Source organism: Marmota marmota, unplaced genomic scaffold, assembly GCF_001458135.2.
Source record: "Marmota marmota marmota unplaced genomic scaffold, marMar, whole genome shotgun sequence".
Taxonomy (NCBI): Eukaryota; Metazoa; Chordata; class Mammalia; order Rodentia; family Sciuridae; genus Marmota; species Marmota marmota.
The window spans coordinates 33,993,975-34,001,280 of NW_026000211.1; the positions used below are offsets into that span (position 1 = coordinate 33,993,975).

The 7,306-nt window shown below is 36.5% G+C and overlaps 1 pseudogene; it reads right to left on the reverse strand.

Moving 5' to 3' along the window:
- Positions 1–1,664: 1,664 nt before the first annotated feature.
- On the reverse strand, positions 1,665–4,055 carry LOC125612852 (annotated as a pseudogene).
- Between the last annotated feature and the right edge of the window lie 3,251 nt (positions 4,056–7,306).

Consider the following 7,306-nt stretch of genomic DNA (forward strand, 5'->3'; position numbering starts at 1 on the left):
GCACAATTTTCTCCAGGTCCATCCATGTTGTGATAATTGGCAAGAACTCATTCTTAAAGACTGAATAATTTTTCACTCACTTTCATATAGATACCCTATTTTCTTTATCCGTTTGTCCACTGATAAGCATTTAGGTTGTTTCTATATCTTGAATATTGTGAAAAATGCTGCAATGAACCTAGGAGTGTAGATGTTTTTAAAAGGTGGTGAATTTATCTCCTTTTGGTGTCTTCTCAGAAGAGGGATTGCTTTACCACTGAACTACAGCCCCAGCCCACATAGTTTTTAACAATTGTATATTAACAATTATAGATGTGCATATTTATGTTCAAAGTAATGTCATGATTTTAATATAATGTGGAATGACCAAATTAAACCAACAAAGTCATCCATCACCTCAAATATTTGATAATTTTGTATTGAGACTATTCAAGATCTATCCTCTAAGCAACATTGACATGTACAGTATTTCATGTCATTTATTTACCATACTGTGCAACAGTGTTTTTTTTTTTTAATTTTTAAAATTTCTTTTTGTACTCAAGATTCAATCCAGGGTGCATTGTACTACTGAGATATATCCCTAGCTCTTTTTATATTTATTTTGAGACAGGGCTTTGCTAAGTTGCTGAGGCTGGTTTTGAACTTGAAATCTTCCTGTCTCAGACTTCAGAGTTGCTAGAATTACAGGTATGTGGCACCATGCCTGATGATGATAATAGGTCTAAAACTTTGTAGCTCTTGATAATCATCTCCCCATCCTTCTAGCCTCTGGCATCTGATAATCTACAATCCACTATCTGCTCTCTGAGTTCATTTTTTTTTTTTCTGGATTCCCCACATAAAGATATTTCTCTGTTTGGCTTATTTTACTTAGTATAATATTCTCCAATTCCATTTATGTTTTGGAAAATGACAATTTCTTTATTTTTAAGGCTGAATAGTATTCCATTGTGTATATATGCCTTGTTTTCTTTCTCCACTCATCTGCTGATGGGCTGATTAAGACTGACCGTATAATCTGACTGTTGGGAACAGAACTGTAGTAAATGTGGATGGGCAGACATTCTTTTGATTAAATACCCAGAAGTGTAATTGCTGCATTATATGGCAATTCTCTACTTCTAGTGTTTTGAGGCACCTACGAACTGTTTGTTCTTTTTTTCTTAACATTTTTTTTCTGGTTTATTTTTCTTTCCATCATGTTTAACTTGAATCCAGTGTTAGTTTCTCACATCTTACACAAGTGTCTCCAACAGATCTTTTTATGTCCCAACTTGTGTTACATAGAAGTGAAATATTAAGGCAAATAGATTTAAGAGGAACTTGTTCTCCATCATTTCATTTATTGAATGGAGATGCTACTATGGCTCTTGATTTAGCAGCAACAGTTCTTTTGTTTACACAGAGTTCTGATTTTGTTTTGCTCTGTACTGGAAACGTTTTCTACATTAATTTCAGTCAGGGATTATGGAATAGTTTCTTTTTTGTTTGTAATAATATGTACACTTTTCCTCCTAGGATTTGTCTCCCCACCATGGAAAAAGAGCTTTTTAGATCTTTTCAATGTGAGCAATTAAGAGTGATACTTAGGAGCCACTGGGCTTAAAGAAGGATTTAAATGAGGCCCAAATATTTAGGCACTAAGTGCTTCTTTCTCAGGTTCACAAAAGCCGTCCTCCACCATTGAACCCCATTCTCTCAGGGGGCTCAGTGAAGGCTAACCTGCCCCATAGATTGTCACTTGGAAACAGCCCATGCCAAACACCTTAGGTTCCCAACAAGAAAAACCAAACCCTGAAGAAACTTCTGGCTTGAACTCTCTAGCATCTTGAAAGTGAATGAAAAGGTCCTATGTGCTTGGATGGGTCACCAGGCCATCATACACACCACCGGAGTAGGGAAGGTGGAGATGGCATTTCCTGCTATGAACATGATGCAGAGGTTCCTGGGAATCTGTCTGAGGGGACTCAAGGCCACATCACAGCCCTTCACCAGGATCCTGTCTCCTGCACACTGGTATCCAGTACCTGCTTGTCCAAGTAATGGACTGGGTATAGTGAGTGTTCCTGACCAAGGCCTTGGACACCTGGACCCCTGCAGCCTCTTCTAGGCAGGCTCAGCTCAACCACTGGGGTGGGGAGGTTCTGCAATGGCTGCTTCCTGAGGGCGCCAAGGTGCTCATGCGGAGCAAGCTCCTATCTCGGTCCCCAAACACTACCCAACCAGTGTTTGGACTCTCAAGCTGTTTTCTGTAATGGGCTGTACTCATTTACATTCCCACCAACAGGGCACAAGGATGCCCTTTTATTCCTTATCCACACTAGTACTTTTTGATAATGGCCATTCTAACAGGTGTGAAGTGATATTTCTTTGTGGTTTTCATTTGCATTTCCCTAATGATTAGTGATATCAAGGATTTTTCATCAGTTAGATGTTCAAATATCTTCTTTTGAGAAAAGTCTATTTGGGTCCTTTACTCATTTTTTTTTTTTAAATATTTATTTTTTAGCTTTTTGGCGGACACAACATCTTTGTTTGTATGTGGTGCTGAGGATCGAACCCGGGCCGCACGCATGCCAGACGAGCGCGCTACCGCTTGAGCCACATCCTCAGCCCCCCTTTACTCATTTTTAAGTAGGATTATTCATTTTTTTTTCCTATAGAATAGATTTTTCCCCTCTTCCCTTTCCCCTCACCACCCACCCCTTTTTCTCTTTGTGGTGCTGTGGATTGAACATGGAACTTTGTGCCTGCAAGGCAAGTGCTGTACCACTGAGCTACAACCCCAGTCCTATTGAATTGTTTAAGTTTCATGTTATATTTTGGATACTAATCTTTTATCAGATATACTGAATAAAAATATTTTCTCTTAGTCTTAGGTTGTCTCTTCACTCTGTAATTATTTTCTTTGCTATGTAGAAGCTTTTAATTCTGATGTTATCCCATCTGTCTGAATTGGCTTTTGTTGCCTGTGATTTTGGGGGCTAAATCTAAAAAAAAATGTTTGCCTAGACACACCCTCATGCTGATTTCCCCCTATATTTTCTTCTAGGAGTTTCCTTAGTTGTAGATTTTATGTTTAGGTTTTTAATCCATTTTGAGTTTATTTTTGTACATGGTGTAAGACAAGAGTCCAATTTTATTCTTTTGTATATGGATATCCAGTTTTCCCAAATATTATACTTATCAAAGCATATTGGAAATGTAGGATTATGTTTGCTTCTGCCAGGTGCTATAGGATACTACCAACTTAAGTCTATTTAGAAATAAATTTTAGTTTGGGGTTATGGACCCCATGGGGATATAACTTCTGGTTCTAAATACTTGTGAATGTGGGCTTGACTCTGAGCTGAACTCAGAGAGGAGGCAGAGATGAACAGTGTCTTCCCCACCTCACTTTATTCAGCAGAACTTTTCTTTATTTAGCAGAGCTTTTCTTTAGATCACTTACTGATGTGGCTGCCTTATGAAAGCCCAAGCTCATTCAATTGTCTCTTCTAAAATTCTGTACTCTCGAAACCCCAGGCTTTGTATCCTGTTCTCCTCGGTGACAGGACCCATTAAACCTCAAGTTTGAAACCACCTGAGATTGGGATATATCCTTAGAGCAATGCTGAATTTCCAGTTTTCCTACTTCTCTGCAAACACACTTTTTACTTTTTAAATTTTTCTGGTCTAAACACATTTCCTTTAGTTTGCCAAGTCAGTTCACCAATGAGGTTAAAATGCTAAAAAAAAAAAAAAAAATAAGGGTTTTAAAAATTATTTTTAGGTGGTCTGTATCAAAAGAACTATCTAGACATCTAGTTTGGCATAGTCATGGAAATGAGTTGTATATTTTAAATACCACATCACTTCACATAAGTACTTTTAAAATAAAATAATACTAACATTTTCTTTATTTTTCTTAAGTAGCCAGAATCTGCTTCATGCTTTATATGTTCTATCCAATTTGATGTGCACAATAATCCATGCTGATATGTAAAATGGTTAGCTGCATTTTAGATATGAGAAAACTGATTTAGAAAGGTTAGTAACTTACCCCAGTTCATACTGCTAGACTGTTTTGGAGCAAGAGTGATCTGATTCCATTGAAAGTTTTGTTATTTTCCTTCACTTTTTATAATGAAATAATTCAAACATAGAATAAAAGTTGAAGTGTTAATATAAGAAATTTATACCTTTAGCATTCAAGTTTTGTAAACATTTTGGCACAGTTTTTTCCCTCTCTCTGTGTGTATGTTAATTTTCTTTTTTGCTATAATGTTTAATTTAAAATATTATTATTATTATTATTATTATTATTATTTTGTATTGGGGATTGAATCTAGGGATACTTTTCCACTGAGCTACATCCCCAGTACTTTTAATGTTTTATTTTGAGATAGGGTCTCTTTAAGTTGCTGAGGGTCTCCCAAAGTTGCTACAGCTGGCCTCAAATTTGTATTCCTCCTGCCCCAGCCTCCCAAGTTGATGGGATACAGATGTGCCTAGCCTTGCTGTAAGATTTAATGGTAAATTTTAGATATGACACTTTACCCCTCAATACTGAGACTTCAGTCACAAAACGAGTTTATAGCTCTCTTCAAGTGGGTCCCTTTGGAGATTTTAGTGCTCTCCCAGAAATGGGAAAATTCTTTGCTTGAGAGGAGGGGGACTCTTTTATCTCTGAACTCCAAGGTTTAGCAAATTACTGGTTATGTAGCAGGTAAATCAATGAATCGTATGTTAAAGGAGACGGAGGTTAATGAGAGAGGAAGTGAAAAGTCATCTAAGACAAGAAAACTTGTTCTGATTTAGATGGAAAGAAAAGGAAATACATTGAAGAGGATAGTTATCCTTCTCTGAGAATTAGAGTGGACAAGAAATGCAGACAAATGTAAATCTATAAACATTTATTCTAGTGTCTTGCATTATTTTTCTCACTGTTAGTCCCTGGGGTAGGAACTCTGTCTTCTTTCTGTGTATCTAGCCAATTATATGGTTCCTGGAACAATTGAATGAATTAATTAATGAATCCATTCCAGTGTACTGTTTATAGTAAATGTAATTTCCACTTTATTCCCACTGTTTCTGCTGCTGAAGCCAATTCTACTGATGTCATTATCGCCACTGAAATGGTTACTATTACCGTCAGAAAGATGTCTAAGAACAAAGCAGAGCCAAGCAGAGAATATCATTCCCATTTTGTAGCTAAGAAAGTTTTGAAATGAATGTAGGCATTCTATCTGCCAGTCCCAAGGTGCCTCCTGTCATTCCTTTTGATTCAATGTTTGTTGATTTTCTTCCTTTGTGCCAGGCACTATTCCGTAGGTTAAGGTGGCCAAAAGGCTAAGCAGACACAGCTTGTTGGCAGGCCTGCTGGATTCACTCATACCTGGCATACTGAAAGGAATGTGGTTGGTATTTACTGCTTTTTCAACTCAATCTATTATGGATAATCATGTGTTTGTTACTTGAATACAAAACATACCTTCAGATGAACATACACTTAGATATTTATAGGTATAATTTTTGAAATATAAGTATTGTTTATACAACGTATTTTATGTGGTTTCCATTTGCATCTCTGTATGTACTGCCATGGCTTGAATGTAACTCTGCATTCACAGGTAGGAAAGCAATATGTGAAGAAGTAAACAGACTAGGAAAGGTCTGAGGTTCCTTGGGGCTGCAAATGAGATATGAAGACTGGGGTGGGCTACGTGATTTCCCTTGAATGCCTCCAGGAGTCAGGTTCTCATTTGGGGTTATTGGGTGCCTAATATAGGAATTCATTGTCCCAGTATATAAACCTTATGGTTTGTTTGCATGTTTTCTGTCTCTCATGTTGAGGAGTGTGAAACATTTACTGGAGATGGCCCATGAAAGTGCAGAGAAGCCAGAGAGCTTTTGGGTTGATGGGCTTTATAAGACTGCTATTGTTTTTTTTCCTGAATTGATTTCTGCTTATATTATCTTTCCAAGCTTTCTTAGGGCTTCCTGCACACATACCAGCTGATCCTAGATCATTTCACTCTGACCTCTAAATTTGTTTTTAAATTTTTAAAGAGAAGCAAAGATTACTAATTTCATACTGAGGTTCTTGTGTGACAAATTGGTCACACTAATTTGGTGGTGAGCTTTTATATTGGTTCAACATATTCTCCTGAGGACAGAATAGTCTTTATCTACATTCTGGTATAGGAATCTTTTATTTTTATGGTATCCTGTAATAATTTGTCTGATGTTTATCTCTTTTATCATCATCATCATCATCCACAAGTCTATTACATAGTAACAAAGGAATACATTTTATATAATAGGCATCAGGTGTAGAAACATGAAACTGTTCCTAAAGATTAATTGCAAATTGGCATTTTCATTTTATGCAATGTTCAACCTTTTAGTAATAAGTATCTCTATATAATCCTTGGATCTGCATAGTAAAGTGAATTCCTGGTAAAAACATTGTGAATAATATAAATGCAGTCTTCCAAAAATTTGGTAATCTATAATCCTAAGTATTATAGGCCTCAAACTTGTTGGAAGAATACTAAATATGGTTGTAGCAAGTAGTGTGTTCTTAGTGGCATCCTGAAGCTCAAATACAGACCCTAAATATGTTAACACATAAGTGATAAAGGCCTCTCTGGATACTGTCCAAGCAAGCACAGAAGTAAAATATCATAATAAAAGGGTGAAGAAACAAGGAGAATTGAGAAATTTTGATTTCTATTTTATTCTTATAGGAAACTTTTTACTACCTGGAAGATCAGAGCAATTCTATGCACCTTGAGATGGATCACAAAGTAGTTTTGGGGACTGTTTAACAGAGCCAGACCAAAATGCCTGAATATTTGATACTTTTCATAACTGTCCATTCTGTGAAAGGTAGTTAAGAACTCAGAGCAAGGCCTTGATTCTCACTGAATGCAGAGGAGAGAATTCAGACTAGGAAGTGAGAGAGAAAAATATAAACAAATCACTGTTATTTAATTTTTTGATATTGATGTAGCTTGGGAGCTGAGAGAGGATAGAAGTATAGGTCTTAATAGAGAAGAACTTTAGTGACTCTGTAATACTGCTTTCTCAAATACTATTCCATACTCCAGAGTCATAGGCAGAAAGCTCAAAGTTGAACATTTGCCCTACTGCTTAATAACTGTGATATTGGACAAGTTTTTGAACCTCAGATTTTTTATTTAAAGCATGGAGCTATTGATATCTGTCATAGAGTATTTCGAAGATTAATATGCATTTAAAAATTCTTCCACAGTGTCTGGCATAGGCCAGGTACATAATACTGGTAGTTTCTTCATAT